General features: G+C 46.5%; 1 protein-coding gene across 2 annotated transcripts in view; it reads left to right on the top strand.

Moving 5' to 3' along the window:
- Window positions 1-24,702, top strand: part of CDRT4 (CMT1A duplicated region transcript 4) — a 58,517-nt gene that overhangs the window by 31,574 nt on the left and 2,241 nt on the right. The gene's annotated exons all lie outside the window — the stretch shown is intronic.

Here is a 24,702-nt window from a genome sequence, read left to right as displayed (position 1 = left end):
CGAGACAACGGCATGATGATGGTAGTGCTTTCTAACCACCAGCCTTCTAGCCACTGCCTCGTAGGTAACATGGTCATTAGCAGCTATCTAGAACAGTGTCAGGGCCCCCATAGAAACACAAGGGCCTACTCCCTCACCCCAGGAGAAATTCACTGCTTCCTGCTCCTGGGGATCCATGAAGGCATAGGGCCATCTGTATGGAAACCCTGTGCTTCTGCACTGGTTTCTGTCTTCCCTCATCCTCCATCCTGCCATCCAGCCTCCTGGAAGTATGGCTCCTGGAGGGACTCCCCAGTGACCTCTGCCCATGATCCTTTTAAATTGGGGATGGGGCTCCACCATCTGGAAGGGGAAAGCTGGTAAGTGAGGTAAGGATGGTTTTGGGGGCACAGACGATGCTGCAAACTGTGATTAGTACTTAGTCCCTGCCCCAAGGGGCTAAAAATCTATCTTCTTGTTCTGTGTTTGTACAGCGCAGAGCACAATTGGGCCCTGTTCCAGGACTGGGGCTCCTAGGTAGAGCAGAGTTGGAAAAGGTTCTCCTATCTTATGAGAATTTTTGAGATTTAAAAAAAATTTCCATCTTGAATCAGGTCAAAATGTCAAAATCAAATTTGCCACGAACTGCTAATCCGAAAAGAATTTCGGGTTGAGTCAACCAAAATGTTTCATTTCAATTGCAACTTTAAAAATACATATTTTGTTTTGGTTTTTGTTAGGATAAATTAACTAAAATTTCAAAAAGGAAAGTCATTTCCATGGAAAAATGAAAGTTTTCATTTTGAAAATATTGAAATGGGATATTTTGACAATTTCAAAACTTTTTTTTTAAATTTTTTCCCCCCAAGTTGGGAAGTTTTTCAAAACCGAACCTTTCGTGTGAACAGTTTCACTTTCAAAGAATCGGTGTTTTCCTGCAAAAAAATACTGTCAGAAAATTCCCAACCTCCTAGGTGCTATTGCAATACAAATAATAAATAATCATTAAAACAACTCTGGGTATCCCCCACATATCCCACAGCCCTTCCCCTTTCTGTATCCTGCAGCCTGAACCAAAGACGTTCCCATGAATGTTCTTTCAAGAACCCCTAGGAAAGGAGAAGCAAAGCTGCACGTATCTCCCTTGTGGAGAAGGAGTGGGTGACATCTGAATGGAAAAAGCCTTTTAGGACTTAGCTACCTTCCTGCAAATGCAGGACCATATTTCTAGGTAATTAACCAGCCTGGTTAAAAGACACTAGCAAAGGGATTTCCCCAGGAAGCTATTACAACCTCCCACCTCATTCAGGTTCTTCATGATATTCAGCCCAAATTTTCTTGGCCTCGTTTCTTCCAAAGTTTCACAAGATTGTTGATTATTCCTGAAACAATTCTGCTCCTTCCTTGGGATTTACACTAGTTCCTAGTACCGGGCATTACAGTAGGATCATTTCCACACAGAACATGCCTAAGCACCCATCGACATGGTGTGGCAGGTAGGGGATCTCAGTGGTTGGGCTTTATGTTCACATTCTGCTTTGCGGCATTCTGCTGCCACTGAGCACTGGAAGAAAACCACACTGCTAAACTGATGGTTTACACAGCCCTGTTTGGATAGTCCCATGGTTAAATCTCAGGACTAAGACCGGAGAGAGCAGGGATCAATTTCTGGCTCTGCTACAGGCTTCAGGTGTGACCTTAGGTTCTCCTAAGAGTCATTTACTCTGTCTGTGCCTTAGTTACTGGTCTGTACAATGGGCATCATAATGCTTTCTGTCTCACTTGTCCATCGTTGAGAATGGGAGCTTGTTGGAAGTAAGGAATGTCTCTCACTGTGTGCACAATAAGGCTCTCCTTTGATTTTGCTTGTGTTATGGCTGCAGTCCCTTGTAATTGCATAGCCATCTGTTTGAGGTTTTCCTGTAGCATTCATCCCCATATAAGAGCAGTCGCTTCAGTGGGCATAAAACACGTCCTTTTAATTAATCAGGAAAAACTCAGTTCTCAGTCTGGATACCAAATGGCCTTGGTGGGCCAGATTCACCTCACACTTACTTTAAAGAGTCTTTATTTTGGAGGAGGTGGAAAACATTGTATTAAAACAAGACAATTTTCAGTGAAAAATGAGCCTAATTTCAAGGACAAATGGGCCAGATTCTGAGCAAAATTATGTTCACAGCAAAAAGTAACATGGATTATATGATTTGTATTTGTGTTCATTATTTGGTTTGTGGTAGTACCTGAGGCCTCAGTCAGAGATCTGTGCCTTACTGTGCCAGGCACTGTACAAACACACCATAAAAAGATGGTGACTCACAACCCAAAGAGCTTACAATGATTTGGTAACCTCTCACAGCCACAATTACAGTAGACCCTCAGGGTTACGAACATCTCGGGAATGGAATTGTTCGTAACTCTGAAACGTTCATAATTCTGAACAAAGCGTTCGGGTTGTTCTTTTCTGAACTGACCAGTCAACCGCACAGCTTATTTGGAACCGAAAGTACACAATCAGGCAGCAGCAGAGACAAAAAAAAAAAGAAAAAGAAAAGAAGAAGAAGCAAATACAGTATGGTACCGTGTTAAACGTAAATGACTAAAAAAAGGGAAAGCAGCATTTTTCTTCTGCATAGTACGGTTTCAAAGCTGTATTAAATCAATGTTCAGTTGTAAACCTTTGAAAGATTAACCATAATGTTGTTCAGAGTTACAAACAACCTCCACTCCCGAGGTGTTCATAACTCTGAGGTTCTAATAAGACTGGGGCTTTTCAGCTTGGAAAAGAGACAACTGAGGGGGATAAAATAGAGGTCTATAAAATCATGACTGGCGTGGAGAAAGTAAATAAGGAAGTGTTATTTACTCCTTCTCATAACACAAGAACTAGCAGTCACCAAATGAAATTAATGGGCAGCAGTTTTAAAACAAACAAAAGGAAGTATTTATTCAGACAACGCACAGTCACCTATGGACTCTTTGTCAGAGGATGTTGTGAAGGCCAAGATACTAACAGGGATCAAAAAAGAACTAGATACATTCATGGAGGATAGGTTCATCAATGGCTGTTAGCCAGGATGGACAGGGATGGTGTCCCTAGGCTGTTTGCCAGAAGCTGGGAATGGGTGACAGGGGATGAATCACTTGATGATTACCTGTTCTGGTCATTTCCTCTGAAGCACCTGGCATTGGCCACTGTCGGAAGACAGGATACTGGGATAGATGGACCTTTGGTCTGACCAGTATGGCTGTTCTTATGTTCTTATGTTCTACTCTAATACAGCAAGTGAGAGGGAGAAGGTAGCCCTGTGCTAGCTTTTTAGCTGTCACTTTTTACAACCATACTACTATGGAAATGATTCTTCTTTTCCTAATATTTACTGTGGGCCGCATTTCTCATGCTGCTGTCACATGCAGTTACAAAAACATTCTGCAATATTCTTCATGCTGAATTATGGTGAATGAGAATGCTCTGATTACCAGAGGAAGCCAGCCTGTAATGTGACTAGTTCCAGCTACATTGCTGCAATTCGGCCGTGCTAAGTCAGATCTCTGGTCTAATGAGGGGATGATGCTAAGTTTTTCTCAGTAGTAACCACCCCCTTGAAGTGTTGCCCAGGAGTTTCCTGGTTTCCAGTGCAGATTCTGGCACACAGGGGTGATAGGCAGTCACATTCTGCAATAGCTGATGTTTCTGAGTGGCTTCTGTGGTCAGCCCCAGGTAAAGTCCAGCCAAGAAGTAATGAGAAAATGGCTGGTTATGGTTAAGAATGAATCAGAGAAGAAAGGGGGCAGTTTTCTGCTCCCTGCATAGATCAACAAATGTGTTTATGGCCATCACTGTCCTCTGAGAATCCGAAAACAGAGATGTGTCCCCCAGACTGCGAATGCCTTTAACAAAGAATGAACAGATGCCCACAGCTGATGGAGTGGACATCAACACTGGCAACAAGAAGCATCTCAAGGAATTGTCAATCAGCCTCACCTCTGTCTTGTCTGGGTCCCTACATCTGCCAGAAAAGTGGAGAGCAAGGAAACGGGGCTGATGGAAAGGAGTCATAGAGTGAAATGTCACTTGCACGGTGAGCCTGCTGTGGTCCATACTGTCTTGTTCTCTCCCACAGTGCCAGACTTCACATAAATGAAGGACAACTGGGGATGGCAAGAAAAAGTCTTATGGCCCCCTTAGCTGAGAACTCACTGGAATCTCTCCAAGAGAGGAATAAAACTGTCCCGGAATGTAGAGAGATGGTTGGCAACCAAGAAAATGATTCGGCAAAAATTTCACTGGTGTTCCCAGGTTGCAAGGTTTGAAACTAACCAATTGTCTGTGTTTTCACAACTATTTCTGCCATATCTTTTACCAGAAAGTTCCTTTCCTTAAAAAAACCCCAGTTTTCTGTAAAAAGATGCAGTTTTCAGAAGGTGAAAAATTTCAATAGTAATCAGAATCATAGAATATCAGGAGGTCATCTAGTCCAACCCCCTGGTCAAAGCAGGACCTATCCCCAGACAGATTTTTACCCCAGTTCCCTAAATGGCCCCCTCAAGGATTGAGCTTACAACCCTGGGTTTAGCAGGCCAATGCTCAAACCACTTAGCTATCTCTTTATTTTGAAAAGTAATTTAAAGGAAAACTTCTATAATGTGGATACTTTTTCACAAATAGTTTTGGTTTTGAAAAAAGCCCATTTTTTGACCAAGTCATTTTTGTATGACAAATTTCTCTGGGCTCTAACTTTCTGGTTAGTAAGGTCCAATATTCTATGGCATGGCGTTAGAGCGGACAAAGGCCTGAATCCGGGACTCCCACAGCCTGATTCTCCATTGCTCTGTGTTTCCATGATCATTTGCACCAGAGCAAATGAGAGCAAAACCAACTGTACTGCACAGCTATTGGATTATTACAGCCCCTTTACACTGGCGGAACAGCTACCTGGAATGATGGGACATAGAGAATAGGTCCCATGGCCTCCAGCACCTGTCGCCAGTTTGCAATTCAGCACCAAAATGAATTTATGAAAAAAAAATAAGAGACATTGGCTGCTCATTTCGGAACAAACAGGGTTAATCACAGTCTGAATCGGAGCGGTATTATAGAGGCTTGAAAATCTGGGATGTATTAAAGCTAATCAAACTGGGAATTAGGAGGAAGAACCACGTCCAGCCAGTATGAGAGTTTTCTCAGGGCTCTAGAGCCCAACTTCTTCAAATGAAGCTCTGATCTGAAGTGGCAATGCCAGAATTTCTAACTGGGGCCTCGGGGAAATGAAGGATGAACAGGCTGATCTGTTTGAACCACCATGCTCGCCTAGCATGTAATTTTTAATGCCTCGATGTGCTTTCCCTGCTTGTTCCCCAGGCTCACAAAGCACCCATTGTTCAGCCTGCAGCAGCACTTCCTCTTTCAGATTGATTAGAAATTGTGCAGTCGCTTATTTTTTGTGGTCTCACGGCCTGATGGATGGGGAGGTTAGTGGCTCTGTAACACAGCAGAATAGCCCCTAGGTATATAAACTGCAGTGGAATGCCAACAGTCAAAAGCCAAGGAGACTCACTTCCTGAGCTTTGGGGCCCCTTGATCTCCTGAGGGAAGGAGAAGGAGTTTTCCACCTCTCGGTGATCATTTCCCTCTGTTGTGCTGCTTGGACTGTCCCCTTACAACAAACTGTGCCATTTGCTTTCCATTGGGGATACACCCCTCAAGTATCCGGGAGACAGCATGGCCTGCCGGTCAGAGGCTAGGATTAGATAGGTGTACTTGGTCTAAGTTTACTTGGTCCTGTCTCAGCACAGGGGAATGGACTAGATGGCCCCTCAAGATGCCTTCCAGCCCTTCATATCTATGATTATATGAAACCCAGGTTCCCCTCCCAGCTCTGACCATGTGACTTACTGTTTGACCGGGGCTAGTGACTCAGTTTGCCTGTCTGTAAAATGGGCATTATAAAATTGATATGTGGCTGTGACTGGCTTAATTAGTATTTGTAAATTGATTCTAGGCCCTTAGATGGAAAGTGCTGTAGAAGCGCTTGCTATTACCACGTGTTTCAGAGACGCAGACTCACAGCTAGACTGGAGAGTATTATTCCGCTAATTCCTTCTGCCTTCTACCAGGCTTAACTGAGAAAGTGAAATGTCAGGTCATAGTGTGGCCACGCGCCAATCACTCCAAGTATCATGTGATTCACTCAGCTACAAACACAATGCATTCCATTGTCCTTGGCATCTGTAGTCCCCATTCGTATCGTGCTGAAACTCAATTACTAACTTTTCACTGGCACTAGGGTCACAATGAGCCCTTACTGTAAGAATGGTGTATTTATTTTCAGTGTGTCTCCAGCCTCGTGTATAAACGCTATCCTAAACTGACCTTGTTTGCTAATAGCTTTCCTTGCTATAAGTGTCCAGCATGGAAGCAACAGAACCGCCAGGATGCGGCGCCATCCAGTGGTGAGTCAAGCGCCCCATCACGATCTCCAAGAGACATCAGGATGAGTGGCAGGGTGGAGTCCCCCCTCTGCTACCTTGTTCCAAACTCTTACAACCCTGAGGGAGGCAGGAACTCAGCCAGGAATCGGTCCAGTGCACAGAACTCTCTGTGCCCTTATCAGCGTGGACAGAAACCCCGTGTCGGCGCACAGGGCCGTTAACAGGAGCACGGCATATCCATCAGCCACAGTCTTGACGGCCTCTCCAGCCTCAGCCCCTTAGTCCTGGATTAAGGCACCTCCTTCTCTTTGGGCAGTGGCTGATTCCTGCATGCAGGAATTCCCACACTCAGGCTGCTCCCTGGGCCTGTCCCTCAGCCCAGAGCTCGGGCTCTCAGACTGCTGGGCCCCTAGCATGTCCCTCTCCTGCAGCCTGCACAGCTCTTTCTTGAACGGCATGCCCCTACTCCAGCTGGAGGAGAGCTGGCAAGATTTCCTGCTAGCAACCTACTCAGCCAGAGCTGGTGGGAGGGCAGAAGGTGAAGAGGCCAGCTTTTCCAGTCTGCCTGCCCCAGACGACGCAGGTCTCCAGGGACAGGGCTGCCATGTACTGATCTGAGCTGATCTGTGAAGTGGGGGTTCCTGGGTGATTTATAGCCACTTCTCCTGGGTGCCGCTTCCTTGCTTAACACATTTGTTGTACATTTACTACCATAGAGCAAACGCGTGTGTTGTTATTTATACCTCCATTGTAAGTGCCCTAATGGGATAGCCTGAGTCACACATACACTAGTGTACTTTTTGTCACTTCCAGAAGACCAACTGAACAAAGGGAAGAGAGAGATTGTTTGGCTGCACTCTAAGGAGTGGGATCTAATAGGAGAGGTGTTTGATATGGGATAGAATTGGATGGATCTAGATAGCATAGATCAACATGCAATAGGAGCGAGTAGAAAAATAAGCCCCATTTTACAGAGAAGTAATCTGAAGCAGAGAGTGCATGTGACTTGGCAAAGGCCAGCGGATGAATCAGAGAGGTGATAAGAACGCAGGAAGGCCTGGCTCCCAGTCCAGTTCTCAGACCACTAGACCATGTCAGATGCAACATGACAAAACATTGAAGGGTAAGATTTCAAAAGTGCTGTAGTGACTGAGGATTTAAAGTCCCCTTTCCGTGAGACTTAGGCACCTAAACAACTAGTTCACTTTTGAAAATGGGACTTAGGCTCCTAAATCACTTAGTTGCTTTTGAAAATGCTACCCTATAACTCTGAAGCCATCTGGTCTGGCTTACACTAGATGGTCCATTAGAACAGACAGGTGGCTGGGACAACTGGAGATTCCATAAACCATTGAATCTTTGGCCCGCCCCTGCTCCAACCTTGTGCACTGCTGTGCAAGAGATCCTGGCGAATGGGGCTCTGCACATACACCTCTTCCAGGGTCAGGAGCAAGACTGGCTCCTAAATGAATATCTCCAGTGCATTCATTCTCTTCTTTGCCGAGACTTTACATTAGCCATAGGGTTAGAGCTCAGCAAGCACACCCCACTGCCTGAAACAAGTCTAGACTCCCAAATCCGCTGTCGGCCAAACTCGCTGGAGCTCCAGAAGATGCTCAGGGCTTTGGAGCAATAATGGCTTTGCCTGGGTGGAGGCTGGTGGGGGTGGCAGCTAAAAGAGGCAGATACAGAGTCATATGCAAACATCTTGGCCTTTGCATCCTACTTTGTCTGTCGCTTTGGAGCACAGGACATTGTGTCTTGGGGAGAGAGAAAATCCACAGAAATTCCACAGACCCTTCCCTGGCCATCAATATGGTTTCTGTGTGTGGCTGTTATTTTGCTTCTCTTATACAGTGTGAGGGGGAAAAAAGGTCCCTTTGTGTGAGAACTGAAAGAAATAGTCCAATCCCACAGCCTGCCTGAAATCTTAATGTCAACTATTTGTCTCCTTGTGTTTTCAGATAAACAAGCTCTTTCCCTGGTATTTCTGACCACTCCCGGCCACTCCCCGAAGTTTTTCTCTTTGCTCTGTCCTAGAGGGCACTGGCTCACCACCAATGGGGATCGGAAAGCTGTTGCTGGCAGGGCCTATGCTGTAGTAGGATAAGCCTGTGATATGCTTTAGGGTCTTCTCAGGGCTGGTGCAAGGAAGTTTCGCGCCCTAGGCAAAACTTCCACCTTGCGCCACCCCCCCACCCAGCTAACCCCGCCCGGGGAGCCCGTCCCAGCTCACCTCTGCTCTGCCTCCTCCACTGAGCATGCTGGCACCGCTCTAATTCTCCTCCCCTCCCAGGCTTGCGACACCGATTGGAGGAGACTTAGAGCGGGGACTGTGTGCTCAGCGGAGGAGGCAGAGTGGAGGTGATCTGGGGCGGGGAGTGGTTCCCGTGTGCACTCCCCCTGTTACTGCGGGCGGCCCTCCGCGCCCCCCTCCGCCCCAGCTCACCTCCACTCCACCTCCTTGCCTGAGCGGGTTTTTAGGCGCCCTCAACCACTAGGCACCCTAGGCGGCCGCCTAGTTCACCTAGTGGTTGCACCGGCCCTGGGTCTTCTCCGAAGCCCACTCTGTCAGTGGGAAGGCTCCTGTCAGCTCCAGCGGGCTTTGGAGCCATGCCCTTTGGGGTTATTTGGTTCTGTTTTTAAAACATCAGGAGTGAAGTCCTGCCCCTGTAAGAATCAATGGCAAACTCTCCATTGACTTCAACAGGGCCAGGATTTTTCCCTACGTTTCAGATGGAAAGATACGGGTCCAGCCAGGGAACAAGACTTAGTAGCAAACAAGGAGGAGTGAGAGTCAAGCTCAGTTTGAAGGAACATGAACTGCAGTCACCACCTGTTTCTTGATTCAAGGGACTGATGCTCATTTTATACGCAGCTGATATGAATCAGCACAGCCACAGTGAAGTCAAGGGAGCTATTCTAATTGATGTCCAGTATCTCTTTTGACCATTCATTGGACATCAGACAGCACCCAGTCCCTAGCTAAGGTTCCCAAACAAAACTGGGTCAGAGCTTCCTCTGGTTTAAGTCAGTGCAGGAAACCAATGGAGCTACATTGATTTGCACCAGCTGCTGGTCTGCCCCTTCCGTTGTAGCTCCTATTTATACCCGCTCAGAACTTTCTGAAATGTTCCAGGAGGTTTCCATGCATGATGTCTGCCCCCATTTCTTTCCTCTCTCTTTTCTTTTAAAGCAAAGAAATTAGATACAATCCCCCTCCCACAAAGTTAATGCAGTGGCACGGCTGCAAAGCAAGACTAATGGATGTCATGAAATGCAAAAGTCAAGGTTCCGTGGCAACTGTTCATCCAGGTGCATTGCACAGGTGCATTTTTAAATGTTTCTTGTCTTCTAATGTATTAACGGGTAGATTGTAAAATATGTCCCATCAAACACAGAGGATACAGTGCATCCAAATTGCCATTGCTGTCAGAACTTTAACTTTTGCATTTCTTGATGTTTTCCAGTGTTAATTTTGTAAACCTAATGGCGCTTTGATATGGGATATTTTCATATGGGATATTTCTGATGGTGGTTTCTGGCCTTAAACTCTATGAAATACATAGTTTAACAGAGTTTAAGGCCAGAAACCACCATCAGATTATCTAGTCTGTCGTGCTCACGAAAGCTGCTGGAATTAAAGAGGCATAGCTGTGGAAGGACTCTATTGTATTCCGGTTCTTACCCCGTCTTTATCATGGTAATAGCAGAATACCCTCCGGGTCCGGCGGTAAGCGACCGATCTTCTGGGTCTTGTTTAGATGTGATAAATTGATCCCGGATTGATCCCGGAAGTGCTCGCCGTCGACGCCGGTACTCCAGCTCGGCGAGAGGAGTACGCGGCATCGACGGGAGAGCCTTCTTGCCATGTCTGGACCCGCCGTAAGTTCGAACTAGGGTATTTCGAATTCAGCTACGTTATTAACGTAGCTGAATTTGCATACCTTAGTTCGAAGTGGGGAGTTAGTGTGGACCAGGCCAGTAGTGCATTAAGTGACATGACTAACATCTGCCAGGTTAATGCTGGATCGCAGCGAATTGGTTTCATATAATCACAAGCCCGCCTGGTGATTATGTTTCACCAGTCAGATGCTGATTTGCACTAATGGGCCTGATCTAAAGCACACTGGAATCAACGAGAAGAAGGGTTCCCACTGAACTGAGCAGGTGTTGAGACCCTTCCAATAGGAAACCGGTAAAGAAAGAAAATATTTGCCAGGCTGTTGTCTTCCTATATTAATTTCTCACTGTGAGCTCGGACCCCAGGTTCAGCATTTTCCTCTTCACTGGGATGTGATGCTGGGCAGTAGACACACAGTTTCTCCTATGCTGCTTTGTCTGTCATCTATTCCTCCACTGGATTTTGTGAAGATCACTTTCTGTCCTCGTTACACAGCTTCCCAATTCACACTCATGGACAGGCGTTTGGCTGTGAATCAGTTTATGGAGAATTTCAAGCAGTGAAATCAGATGTATGAATAAAGGGTTTTTTGTTGCTCTTATTCCTTCATCAGCTTTATTCAGTTTCAAGCAATACTTTTAAGAGTTGCCGCTATATCTGGGTTGGCACTAAAAGGGTGGAAGCTTATCCCGTTAAAGTCAATAGCAAACTACCATTGACTTCAATAGGACCAGGATCAGATGCATAGGGAATTTCTTGTCAGTAAGATTTTAAATTGGCTTAATCTCCTGAAAAATATTACTGACATCCCTTTGTACACTGCTGAATTACAGAGGCAGAAAATGCATCACCTTGTTCTTGGAGTTTCATATATTTTGTTCAGGAACCTTGACGGGGAAAAATGAGCAGCTAAAACATTGCTGTAAAAACTAAGAACCAATAAATATAATCTCATATCTAGAATGAAGAAATGCTCCTGGGAAGATGGGTCCATTATATCCTCTGTAAAATCTAATCTATCCATCCCATGTTCATCATCAAGGTAGCTGCATCCGCACTTCAGAGAGTGGTTTTCTCCAGGACTGAAAGCATTGACAGAATCACAGATTTTCTTGCCTCTTTTGTCAGTTCTGCTGCAAGGCCTCACCCAATTTCTCACCCCTGCGGTACACTGAGGAAAACAAGGGATGTTTCCAGGATCCCAGAGGAGGACCAAATGGTTGGACCTAGGGCAGGAAGAAAGAAGTGAAGTGAAAGATCTGGAGTAAAACCACAGTTGTCACAAAGTTTGATCACATTTGTGATCTGACTGATATTCGCCATGACTCATCAGTGATTTCTCCTTCCCTACAATATTTCACAGGACAACAACTCCTTTCCTAGAGGCTGATCTAAAGAAACTGATTAAATTAACGGGTCCCTGAGTGGGTTCAGATGGGGGTTGAGTGCTTATCTGAGTTGCTTTGATCTGGCAATTACCTGGGGATTACCTGCATGCTCCAGCTTTGAAAAGATTGCAAGAGGAGATGTCCTAGCATGTTTCAGTATTTGTATGCACCATATATGGATTAATTCACAGGAATTATAGATTTCAATTGGATTTAAAATATAATGTCAATGAAAGACATTATGGCCCCAATCCAAAGCCCACTGAAGTCAATGAGATTTTTTTCCACTGCCTTTAGTGGATCAAGCCCTATATCTGAGCACTTTTGCAGTGTAAATGTTTGTCTCTCATGCAATCCATTAAAGCTACTCAAAAAGCAAATGTTTTTCATTAGTCTGATTTCTGATTCCAAAGCAAAACTAAAGTATTTCTCCCTCCTCTGCCCCAGTCTCTGGAGACCTGAGCTCTTTCTGATTAGCAGATCCAAACCAAGTGAATATAGAAACCACATGGGGAAAAGTAAAATAAATAAGAGATCAGCATTTGGGAGCCAGCAGTCCGTCAGAAGGGAGCAGCGAGAAAAACTGTAACTTAAACAAAAGAGTGAGCGAAAACTAGTTCTAATTATTCCAAGGGGTTTTTTTTAAACAAAAGCTTATTAGTTTGCAAAATTCCCCTCTGAAATTTCATTTCCCCCTCATTTGCTTTTACTACATGTTCTGGCCACTGTCAGAACAGCCTGATTTATAACTGACAGCTTTGGCTATTTTTCATACAAGCTCTCTCTAAATATAATAGTGTGAAAATTGTCCCACTGCCAGGAATTCCTCTTAGAATTATAACTTGCAGCAGTTGCAGCATGCAGAAAAGTGTCAGTAGCTTTATGATTTCAATGTTTTTCATAAAAAGCAAAATCCTCTTTTGGGGGGGAAATTGTTTCTCTTATCACTTTGATTACATTGACTATCTCAACATGTCCTGGGAAAACAAATCAATGGGTGTTACTGCACTGGTTCCTGCTGCCTGCAGTGCAGATTTTAGATTACAGAGGAAATGTTTATTGACCAGGATTTTTTATCTGCAGTTTTGTTCCTTGGGCTTCATTCCCATCCAATAGTCTCCTGAAACAGCTTGTAAAATAAATCAGCAACACAGACATGATACATAATGTGGTGTTTCTGGCTACAGGGACTACAACATGGAGAGCAGTGTATAGACAAAAAGAAGAACAGGAGTACTTGTGGCACCTTAGAGACTAACAAATTTATTAGAGCATAAGCTTTCGTGGACTACAGCCCACTTCTTCGGATGCATCCGAAGAAGTGGGCTGTAGTCCACGAAAGCTTATGCTCTAATAAATTTGTTAGTCTCTAAGGTGCCACAAGTACTCCTGTTCTTCTTTTTGCGGATACAGACTAACACGGCTGTTACTCTGAAAAGTGTATAGACAGGCAGTCAAGTGCTGCATTTTATTCAGTGAAATTTCAGCATTGGCCAAAAATTCGCTTTTTTTTTTTTTTTTTTGGTCCGGGATGGAAACTACACAATTTTAGCAGTGAAAAGCGTTGTCCACTGAGAGACATTTCTCCACCAATGATGCTGGCAGATTTCTCCATCTGTTCATGAAAAGGGTCTCCCTGTTTGTCTGCAACAATTGCTGGTTTTACAAGGCTCCACCATTGTTTTCATCTCTTTTTGTCAAAATTAGAGCGAGCTCTGAATCTCACGCCTTGAATCAGAGCACCCGTGAACTCTGGAAGTGTTTGAGCTGGACTTGAAATGGACTGCTCACATTCCAAGGTGTGGGAATATTTCTTCTCGCTTTTAGTGCCTTTGATTTTAAAGTATCAGAGGGGTAGCCGTGTTAGTCTGAATCTGTAAAAAGCAACAGAGGGTCCTGTGGCACCTTTAAGACTAACAGAAGTGCTCCCAATACTTCTGTTAGTCTTAAAGGTGCCCCAGGACCCTTTGATTTTAAACTTCCTAAAGAGCCTCTATTCTTGCTGGCTCATGGAGCCATTGGTTTGATGAGGAGCTTTGTGGAGATGATCACAATGGGCCAGATTCTGGGTGCTTAGGTGACACAAAACAGCTGTAAACCTGATTTGGTAGCAGATTCGACTGAACTGCTTGTTGTTTTGTATCACCAAAGCAGTGCAAAACAATTGGGGTTTACCAGTGAAACTGGCCTAATAATGGCCAGCCTAGTAACACTGTATCCAAACTTCCTAGGAGTAGTTGAGTGACAGGCAGACCATAACAGGAGGTTCCTAATTTGAATCTGCATTGGATAAGACTGCAGAAGTATGGATGCTTCCAACAAGTTCCTTTGCTATGTCTGTGTGCCTGTTGCACACTCAGGGTCAAATTGTGGGTGTGCAATGTGTGGGTGTGTACTGTGTAAGGAACCTTCCTCCTTTTGCACACCACATTCAAGGCTAGAGACAAATTGCAATCTCTGCACTATGCTAAGCTCGGAGGCTGCTCTCTGCCAGCGCCCTCTGTGACACAAGCCATCCCACGAGGGGTGTGGAAGATGCTCCATGGTCCCCTCTGTCCTGGCCAGCAGAGCTCACTGCTGAGGAGGGGAGCACATACCCTGCCCTCCTAGTGGTGTACTCCCCTTGAGCGCCATGGAGCACCAGGAAGCGCTGTCCTTACATCGCACACTCGAACGCAGTGTCTGTTTCTGTTTGTTGGAGCAAAGAAGCGAGAGTTCCAAATTAAAAACCTGGATCCAAGTATCTGTGAGCAGTGGGCAAGTCCCGGCAGATCCCCCAACCTGCATTCAAACTCTGGCTCATCCCTAGAATAAAGATCAGAAGACTGGGATTTGAGTGCCTGTGTGAAATGGACTCAGCTGGGGGCAAGAGGAACCCTTCAAGCAAACTGTTTTCTAAACAGAGAAAGAATCTTCAGTGCCCATAAGGAGATGTGTTTCCAGGAAGACCAGCTAGGGTATAAAATCTAAATCCTTGCAAAATGCATGCACATGCATTTAGGAACCCATCCTGCTCCCACTGGGTCAGGGACAAAACTTTGATGGGACCAGGATTGGCTAAAGCCCTTCAGGGTGTGTATGAAATTAGGTAGGTTTAGTTTGCTCAGAGGTTGAATTTTTGTTGCAAGCCCGGACTTCACGTCCCCAGTTAAAAAGTCTGGCGAGTTTCTACCTGCCCTGAAGGCCAATGCTCCCCAGGCCTATTATTAACAGGAGCTGTTCCGTGCGAGGGAGGCACAAACCTTCCATGCCACATTCTTCTTTGACAGGTTACTCCTGGAGATCCTCCATCTGCCAGATTGGCTGGGTGCTGCAGGAGAGGTGCCTTGTGCTGAGCTCTGGCTCATAGAGTTTCAGTCAGTTTCCTAAATTATTCAATTTAAATACAGGGGAGGAATGGGGGGGGGGGGAAGCTTCCCAGGAGAATAATAAACATCCGGGATAGATCCCTCTGTTTGGGAGAGATATTGAAGAGCATTTCGCTTAACTTTGCTCCCGCTGAAGTCAATGACAGCTTTGCCTCCTGCGAGTTTGACTTCAGTGGGCACAGAGTTAGGCCAGCACTGAGCGCTTCTGAAATCCCATTCGGTATGAATGCCGGGGAATGATACTCTCCTGAGCCTTCCCTGGAACCTTCCCCTGGGAAGGAGTTCTCAGGTCTGATTTCCAGGGCTTGCGTTTTCAAACTACGTTTTCAATAGCGCCTAAGGCTCCCAGCCTGAAAGTATTTAGAGATCTGACTCCCATTGATTTCAGTGGGAGTTAGACACCCAGATACCTTTGAGCATCTGGGCCTAAGTAGGGTGACCACATGTCCCGATTTTATAGGGACAGTCCTGATTTTGGGGGCTTTTTCTTATATAGATACCTATTACCCCCCACCTCCTGTCCCAATTTTTTACACTAGCTGTCTGGTCATCCTAGGCCTAAGGGACTTAGGAGCCTAACTCCTACTGCTTGCTAACAAGCCTTGCTGCCTTTGCGTATATCCATTTCATGGTCTCAGTGTGTTCAACCAGGTTCCGCTGCTGTCTTTAAATCTGGGGCTTTCCTGGGGTCACGTAGGAAATGGGGTAAATGCTTTCGGGGACGTCTCTTAACCTGTGAGATTTGATTAAAGAAACTGGCCAGAGACCTGCAGGTAGATTCCCAGAACCACACCTCAGTTTCCCACACTGCAGATATCACCCAGGGGAGGGAACTGGGTGTGGCCATGGGACCCATCGAGATGAGGGATTAGGATACTTGAGTATGTGCACGGGGAGACTGAAGGCAAGGAAAGTGAATTGGAAGCAGAGAAAGGATAGAATTGGAAGGAGGAGAGGAAGAAAGATGAGGCTTGGAGGAGAGAAAGAGAAGGGTGGGATGGAGAAAGAGGTAATGGAGACATAAGTTGTGGGGGAGCAGCTGAACTCAGTGGCTGTGGTTTATCCCAACAGCCAGGCTTTTTAGAGGTTTGATTCTCGCCGATTGCCAGACAGCTGAATGAAATGTTTCTGAGGACAGGACATGAGAACATGGGCCTTATTTCAGCTGTGGGGTGCAGTGGATCACAGGCCAAACCCAGCCCGTGGGCAGAGAGGCTCAGCGAGGATGCTGGGAGTGACCCAAATGAATATCCTGGCAGCAGTCAATGGGATTCCCCCAGCGCCGAACCAGCCTGAGCTTGCATTAGCAGTGTGTGCTGTGCTGGGCAAGGGTGTGTTGCTAGAATCCGCTGTAAGGAGAGAACGGGAAATTCCCATCAGGATGTACCTGGAGAGCTCCTGCCAGTGAAAAGCCAGCATTAGCATGAGACAGGAGACAGCTCTGTTAGGCTGCCCCGCCCCTTTGAGTAGTTCGTGAACTGTAGGGTTACCATATTTCAGCAAGCAAAAAAGAGGACGGGAGGAGCCCCGCCCTAGCCCCGCCCCTGCCCCTCCCACTTCCCGCCCCCCCAGAACCCCCAACCCTCCCCCCGTTCCTTGTCCCCTGACTGCCCCCTCCTGGGACCCCTGCCCCTAACTGCCCCCCAGGACTCCACTCCCTATCTAAGCCTCCCTGCCTCTTGTCCCCTGACTGCCCCAACCCTTATCCACACCCCCACCCCCAGACAGACCCCTGCGACTCCCACGCCCCATCCAACCACTCCCCACCCCCTGACAGCCCCCCCCCAGAACTCCCAACCCATCTAAACCCCTCTGCTCCCTGTCCCCTGACTGCTCTGATCCCTCTCCGCACTCCTGCCCCCTGACAGCCCCCCCCAGAACTCCCAACCCATCTAAACCTCTCTGCTCCCTGTCCCCTGACTGCTCCGATCCCTCTCCCCACTCCTGCCCCCTGACAGCTCCCCCCCAGAACTCCCAGCCCCCACCCCCCTGCTCCTTGTCCCCTGACTGCCCCCTCCTGGGACCCCTGCTCCTAACTGCCCTCCAGAACCCCACCCCCTACCTAAGACTCCCTGTTCCTTGTCCCCTAACTGCCCCCTCCTAAGACCCCCCCCAACTGCCCCCCAGGACCCTACCCCCTACCTGTACCCTGACTGCCCAAAACTTTCTCCACTCCCCCCAAAAAGCCCCCCCCCCCGTTTCTTGACTGCCACCTCCAGAACCTTCCTGCCCCCTGGCCCCCTTACCCTGCTGCTCAGAACAGGGTGTTGGGCTCTGTGCGAGCCAGACACGTGGCTGAGCTCCCCAGCACAACAAAACCCGGTCCCTGGCCCTGCACAACAAAACCCGGTCCCTGGCCCGGACCGGGCTGCAGGGGAGAGCTGCCCTTGTATCAGCACAAAGTGCTCTCGCTCCCGTTTTGCTACGCTGCATGGCAGAAACCGCTCCCAGTTGCAAAAGGGGAGGGCTGCACTTTGTGCTGATACACTTGCTCAGAATGCAGGGCGGATCCGGCTCCTCTACAGCTGCTATGGAGTCCAGCCCGGGACTTTCCTGCAGCCCTCCCAGCCGCTCGCTCTGCTCTGCCGGGGGAGGGGGGAAATCCCGGACATTGTGAGTGTTTTACAAATTCCCCCGGACGCTATTTTTAGTACAAAAAGGAGGACATGTCCCGGTAAATCCGGACGAATGGTAACCCTAGTGAACTGTTTAATTCTTGGGCAGCTACAGAGAAACCCCAGGCTGGGTTTACTAAGCACCTTCCAACTTCAGTGGCAGACAGGACTCCTGTCCGTGCCATGGGAAAAATCTCTTCTCCTAAATGAGCTCTGGGATGCATCACCAGATGCACCACAGAGGCAGCCCTTGGTAACAGCCACTCGCACAGTACATTTGTAGTGGATCACAGAGCCTTTTCTCTGTAGGCAGGGGGTTCAAATCCAGCCCAAGCTAGTAGCCAAGTCCAAGATGTTACCAAACTGATGGTTCTTCAGAGCCCTCCTTCACTTCTCCCTTAGGTGCAATCCCTCCAGCCCACCCTGAGCATAACCCCCCCACACTTAGCCCCCAGTCCTTCCATGACCCTGTTTCTCCTCAATGTGTCCCACACCAATGTATCCCTTAGCTAGCACCCTGGTTCATGTATCTGGTGTCCCTGGTGGAAATGTATGGAGGGACCAACTTAGAGTGACCAGACATCCCAATATTATTTGGACCGTCTCAATTTAAGGAGCTTTGTCTTACATAGGCAAACATTACCCTCTCCGACCCTCAAAAAAGAAAGTATCCTGATTTTTCACACTTGCTATGTGGTCACCCGGGGGGGTGCCAGCCTCTTCCTGGTGGGGAGCTGAGGTGGGCTAGACAAAAAATTGGGAGAGCTGCGCTATACATCTTGTGGGCACACATACTTTTTTTTTAACAATGGGGGGCATGGAATGTACTCTGGAAGGGTATGAGTTGCCCAGCTCTGAAGGCAGAACAGACAGCGGCGGCTGCTGGCCGGATACTCAGTTCTGAAGGCAGCGCTGCAGCCAGCAGCAGCACAGAAGTAAGGGTGGCGATGCCATACCATACCACCCTTACTTCTGTGTAATATTTGACCTTTGCTCTGGAAGGGGTGGCTGGGGGGGGGGTAAGGCAAATTTTGGGGTGGCTATAGCCCCCGCAAGCCTCCCCAGCCAATGCTGTCCCTGTGGTCACCCTAGACCAACTGCCAGGAAAAGTTATGGAAGCCTTGAGGAGTCAGACTGGGAATGGGTGTGGTGTTCCAAGCAGTCAGTGTTGTTCTCACTGCTGTCCAGGCTTGGAATGTAGCTTGTGTGTCATTTTGGTGGGTGCCAGTGCAGCGAGGACTGGAGGTGAAGGTCGGAGGAGAAACAGCTGGGAGAAACACCAATGATATAACAGAGGACAGAGGGGAGGTTTGGAAATCAGACCCTGAGGCCTCATCCCAGGTTTGTTTCACCTTCACATGCAATTCAGACACACACACACACAGAGAAATGGAAACATTCTCACTGGCCAACACCAAATAGCCTTAACTTTGCTTTGTAGCAAAACATTCCCAATACCTACAAAAATCTAAACCAATGCTTTCAATCTACAAGGGATAGTTCAGTGTTGAGTATTGGCCTGCTAAACCCAGGGTTGTGAGTTCAATCCTTGAGGGGGCCACTTCGGGATCTGGGGCAAAAAATCAGTACTTGGTCCTGCTAGTGAAGGCAGTAGGCTGGACTTAATGAGCTTTTAGGGTCCCTTCCAGCTCTATGAGATAGGTATATCTCCATATATTTATTTTGATTATAACTTTCTTTCCTAACTGTGCACAAAAATGAAAATGCCTTGCTCTTTCATCACACAGAGTGAAGTCTATGCGCCTATCCAAAGCATATGCAATTGCACAAAAGGTATTTTAGCAATTCAAGACTATAGGCTCTTTTGAAAACCTCGGCCAACATAAATATCATACAAACAGCAATGTTTTCCCTCTGATCAAAATAATTCCATGCAATCCTAATTAAATATCATGAGATCCAAAACTAGTATATGCACATATCTTCCTATCCCTAACTCTTACACATGACCATAAAGTTATCTATCCCCTTTACATCAAAAGAGAATTTGGCTCGATACAGTTTTTGGTTTAGTGCAGCTCAGATAAGTTCTCCTTTAAAAAAACAAGATAAATGTAATTGAGATGTGCACATGCCAAAGCCAAGTCTCATTGCTGTAATTTTTGTCCTTCCTTATTCCATCCCCAGCTATGGCTCGTTGCTTTCATTTGTTGCATTGTAAATTCCCTGAGGCAGGAACTATACCATGGCTATTTGTTCAGTCTTCAAATCCTCTCTCACATTTTCATGGGGGCTCTACAAATAACCTAAAAATAATCTGCTCTCCTTACTTCACCCTCCCACGGAGATCTTTGAAAGAAGGGCCCGTCGGCTGTCTCTTTACAACACCTACAGTGTTACGTTTTGATTTGCTTTGGTACTACTGTACATAGCGCTGACTGTTTGTGGCTCTCTCTCCAAGATGCTTGGAATGCAGCTCACAGCTGTTTCATCGCAGAGCCTGTGTTATGGGAACAGACTGTAAGTTTTGGATGTGCCTGTGTGGTGCATGGAGTTCTTTTCCATGGCCTTTGTTATTATTGTATTTAATTTACAGCTCAGTGTTGCGGAGTGGCTGGGTGCAGGGCTTTCAGCTAGAGTATTAGTTCTTCTTTTTCAAGACCTGATCCCTAGCCTATTGAAGTCAGTGGAAAGACTCCAAAGCGTTTTGGATCAGGCCCTTACTCCTTGAGCCTTCAAACACAGAATCATTGTTATTGCCTTTGGTGCAAATCCTTCTGCTACACAGTGGACCTCAGTCTGCAGGGCTGTCAATGCAACACTATATACATACACACAGTTTAAACACATTTTCTGTTGTGCAAATGTATCACATGCAACCACTGATTAGTAGCCAGACTCCTTGCTAGCAGATGCCTTTTGGTTTGCAAAATGAAGGCTGAATGGAGTTGCTTGGTGTTGTTTTCCTGGCTACATACCAGGCCAAAACTCTCATAAATAGAGCTGTTGGAGGGGGAAGGGGGGAGGAATGGGATTGTCCTTTTATGGGAAATTTCAACATTTTGAAATGACTTTCTGCTCAGAAAAGGAACGAAAAGTCAAAATGTCAAACTGAAAAGTTTCAAATTGGATATATTGGAATGGAAAAAGTTGATATTTTTCATCAATACAAAACAATTTGATATATCACCCTGACTTTTTTTTATTTTGGAATAGACAATGTCGCTTTGTTTCAAAAGGGTGATTTCAAACAACAGTTTTTGTTTTGATTCACCTGATCAGAAAATTGAAAATTTTCATCAAAATTGACATTGTGCTGTGGAAAATTTTGATTTCCATAAAACCACATTTTCTGACAGGAATTTTGTTCTGAGGAAAATTTTCATCACCTCTACTTATATATTGGTGGAGGAGCTTGCCTGTCTCCACACCATCTGTCTCTGTAGTAGCCCATCACTGTGGCATCTGAACAATAAGAGAGCAATTGGGGAGACCAAAGCAACCTCAACATTTATTTTACAAGTCCTCCTATTGCGTAAAGTATAGATTACTTGAACCTAGAGCTGAGCGAATAATTGATTTTTTGGTTCAGGGCCAAACTGGAAAGAAAAAGTGGTTCAGTTCAAACCAAAGCTGATTTTTTTTCACCAAAACCAAAACAATTGAAAAAAAACCCCTTTGTTTCAGGATGAACAGAAAGGTTTGTTTGACCCTCACGTGATTTTTTTGAGGGGGTCATTTAGTTTTGGGTCATTTTTGAATACCTCCCCTTATTTTCAATTAGCTAAATTTTGTAACAAAATGCTGTTTTTGAAATGAAAAGTCAAAGCATTTCATTTCAAAATGGTTGAAACTAAATGTTTCGACTTTTCGGGAAAAAAATTCCATCTTTTTTTCAGCAAAAACTCATTGCCAAATTCAATCTGAATTTGTGAATAGTTTCTATGGCCTGAAAAATGTATTCTTCTGCTAATTTACTATTTGCCCCCCCCCCCGTCTTTTTTTTTTGCCCACTTCTAGTTGATCTACTCACATTAGCCTCACTAGTGCTACCGAGAGCCACATCTGTACATCAGAGGTAAACTCAGCTCATGTGGTAACTACATGGGGATTCCACTCAGAAGCACTAAGGAAAATGCCTGCAGTAGACCTTGGACAGCTTAGTAATGCAGGGAAGGGAAGAAAACCTACAACACATGCCTTTGGGATGTAATGAAAGATTCTTCTGATTCTAATCAGGTGACTGAAATTAGTGTCAGCATTATCCCGATCAGAATGGGATTGCTGACAAGCGTGGAGAGAGCCAAAGGAAGGGAAGGGAGCAGCGGGAAGCAGAAAATAAAAGAGAACAGCAGCCAGTTATCTCAGTGACTTCCATGTTCTCCAGGGTGGGCAGGAGTACAGCATACATAAGAGCAAATTCCAGACTCTGTGCACCCTACATGAGACAGTATGTCACCAGGAGCTGCAGAGCAACAGAGCCAAGCAGTCCAGAGGTTGCAGGAATAATTATACAGTACAACTGCTGTTGGATTCTCTAACATTCTTGGAGCTGGGAATGCACAGAACGTGGGTAGGTGCTGAGCACTGAAAACAAACATGTTTTTTTTCTGGCACAGTGCTGTTCTGCCAGCAAAGTGAGCAGACGATAAGCTTGAGCAGAGCATGGTTTCCATTAATAATTAGGCATAGCAATGTTGCTTAGTGGTTAGAATAGATGACTAAGAGTCAGGACTCCGGAATCTGGCCCCAAAAGAGCATCATACAATCATGGAGTGGTGGGGAAAGGATCCCATTAGTCTGAGTTGCCTCGCCCGTCCCCCTGCCCACTGCACTCTTCTTGCCAATGGTCCGTTCTTCAATGCTTAGGCCAAATCTAGTTTTAAATATTGCTACTGTAGAAGCATCCCCCATTTCAGCGGAGTGATTATGCCACAAGGCAGGCCTGGTCAATGGCACCTTTTCCCAGCTCTCCATCCTCAATGACTTGCTTGTTTAACCAAGAGCAGGCTTTATCCTGTAAATATTTAATGGCTAATTACATAATTGTTGTGATTTATTATGCAGTGCTAGTAAAGATAAAGGCGATTACATGCACGCAGGAAATTCTATTGCTGCTCGTGGGCTGTGCAATTCTTAAATGAATAATTGCTGCCAGGCAAGAATGAGTTGCTTTTATGACAGGCTTTAAATTCAACACTAGAAGGGAAACGAAAAGTCTGATTTCTCAAGGCATGTTTGATGGGGCCATCAGGCCTTTTCAGCGACTTTCTTTCTTCTTTGGATTTTCTCTCCTATGTGAAGCTGAATGTGCACTGGAGAGTCTAGATCTGTCTCCTCTGCAGTTCAAGCTGCGATTGCAGCATAGGTAGGCATTCCTGGGCTGGCTTGACCCATGCTAGCATGGCTAAAAACAGCCGAGTAGATGAAGCGCAGTGGGCTTCAGCAACACAAATAGGTACCAAGGGTCCCCGGCGTGCTGGTACAGCCCATGCCACTGCATTTACATGGCTATCTTTAGCTATGCTCAGGGGCATGTGCAGGGGGCGGGGCAAGCAGGGGAATGGGCCTTCACAATTGGCAGGGGCATAGAACTCCTCTGGGGCTCGGGCGGGGAGCGTGAGCTCCACCAGCTCTGGGGCTGCGGGGGGAAGGAGGGAGGGAGGGCCAGCTCCATTGGCCGCGGGGGGAGACAGCTTCTCCAGGTGAAGGGGACGTGGATGGGGGTGGGGGTGGAAGAGGCAGCTCCTCTGGACACAGGGGGCACAGAAAGTGCCCCTCCACAAGCAGCCAAATTTTTATTCCTGTGCATGCCCCCATGCTAGTGTAGGTAAAGTTAGCACAGGTCTGTCTCTTCCAGCTGCAGGATAGATATATACTCTGACTCTAATCTCGCTAGTCATATCTATAGCTTCTAAAGCTTTTTGTTTTGTTTGTTGAGATACCAGAGGAGAAACTGTGTCTAGTGGTTAGAACAGAAAACTTGGGAGTTGGGAGATTTTAATTCAGGGATGGGCCCTGCTACTGATGCTCCGTTTGACCTCGGGCATGGGACAGCTCTGCAGAAAGGCTAAATATTGTTACGATTTCATTTTCTTTGCCTTTTTCCTTTTTGTTAATTGATACGTGAGGGTTCCAACTTGACCTCAGTTCCATATTGCTCTCGAGAGAATGCTGTTTGGAATAGTGAGAACAACCCATGCCTTCAGTGAACAATAACACCTAGCTCTTACATAGCACTTGTCATCAGTAGATCTCAAAGAGCCTTACAAAGGAGGCGAGTGTCATTATCCCCATTTTACAGAAGGGGAAACAGAGGTACAGAGCTGGGCAGTGACTTGCCCAAGGTCACCTGGAAAGGCAGTGGCAGAGTCAGGAATAGAATCCAGGTCTTCTGAGTCCCAGTCCAGTGCTCTAGCCATTAGGTCACGCTGCTTAGATGGTAGAGTGATAAGTGCCTTAGATAGGTAGCTTATTTTTAACATAATTAAGCAAGGGGCGATAGGCCCCAGCCGCTCAATTGTTTCCTAGGGCACAGCTGCAGTCCCTATGTTCTCCTGAGTGCACGCCTGGCTCTCTGATACTGCCTGGTAGGTTGCTGGACAAACCAAAGAGAGTGGGGAAGAGGTAGGGCCTTGGCAGAGCTAACTGGCCATGATGGAGGGGAACTTGCGCCCCCCACCCCCAGGGGTGCTGCAGGCAGGAGCACTCTCCCTTCATGTTGGGCAGCTCTGGCAGATCTTGTGCCTTCTGCTGCTCCCACTGAGACACGAATCTGCCTCAGTAAAGGTGCAAAGGAAAAACCTTCCATGCCCTACATGGGACCTGTTATCTGGTGAGGGTCAACCCTGCTGCAACTCAGGTACCAATGGCAGTACCAGCAATGGGAATCTTGCAGCAGAGTAGGTGCTGGGCATTGCACTGTTTGCCCTCCAAGCTCTGCTCACTCTGATTGGTTTTGTCGGAGTGGTGGGCTCTTAGCTCTGGCAGTTGTGGGTGTTGCAGATGAGCGCACTGATTTCTTTCCGTATTGGAAACCAAGCCTTTCCTCTTTGCAC

The sequence above is a fragment of the Malaclemys terrapin genome, chromosome 13, assembly GCF_027887155.1.
Source record: "Malaclemys terrapin pileata isolate rMalTer1 chromosome 13, rMalTer1.hap1, whole genome shotgun sequence".
NCBI lineage: Eukaryota > Metazoa > Chordata > Testudines > Emydidae > Malaclemys > Malaclemys terrapin.
This window is presented reverse-complemented; position numbering and strand designations above follow the sequence as displayed.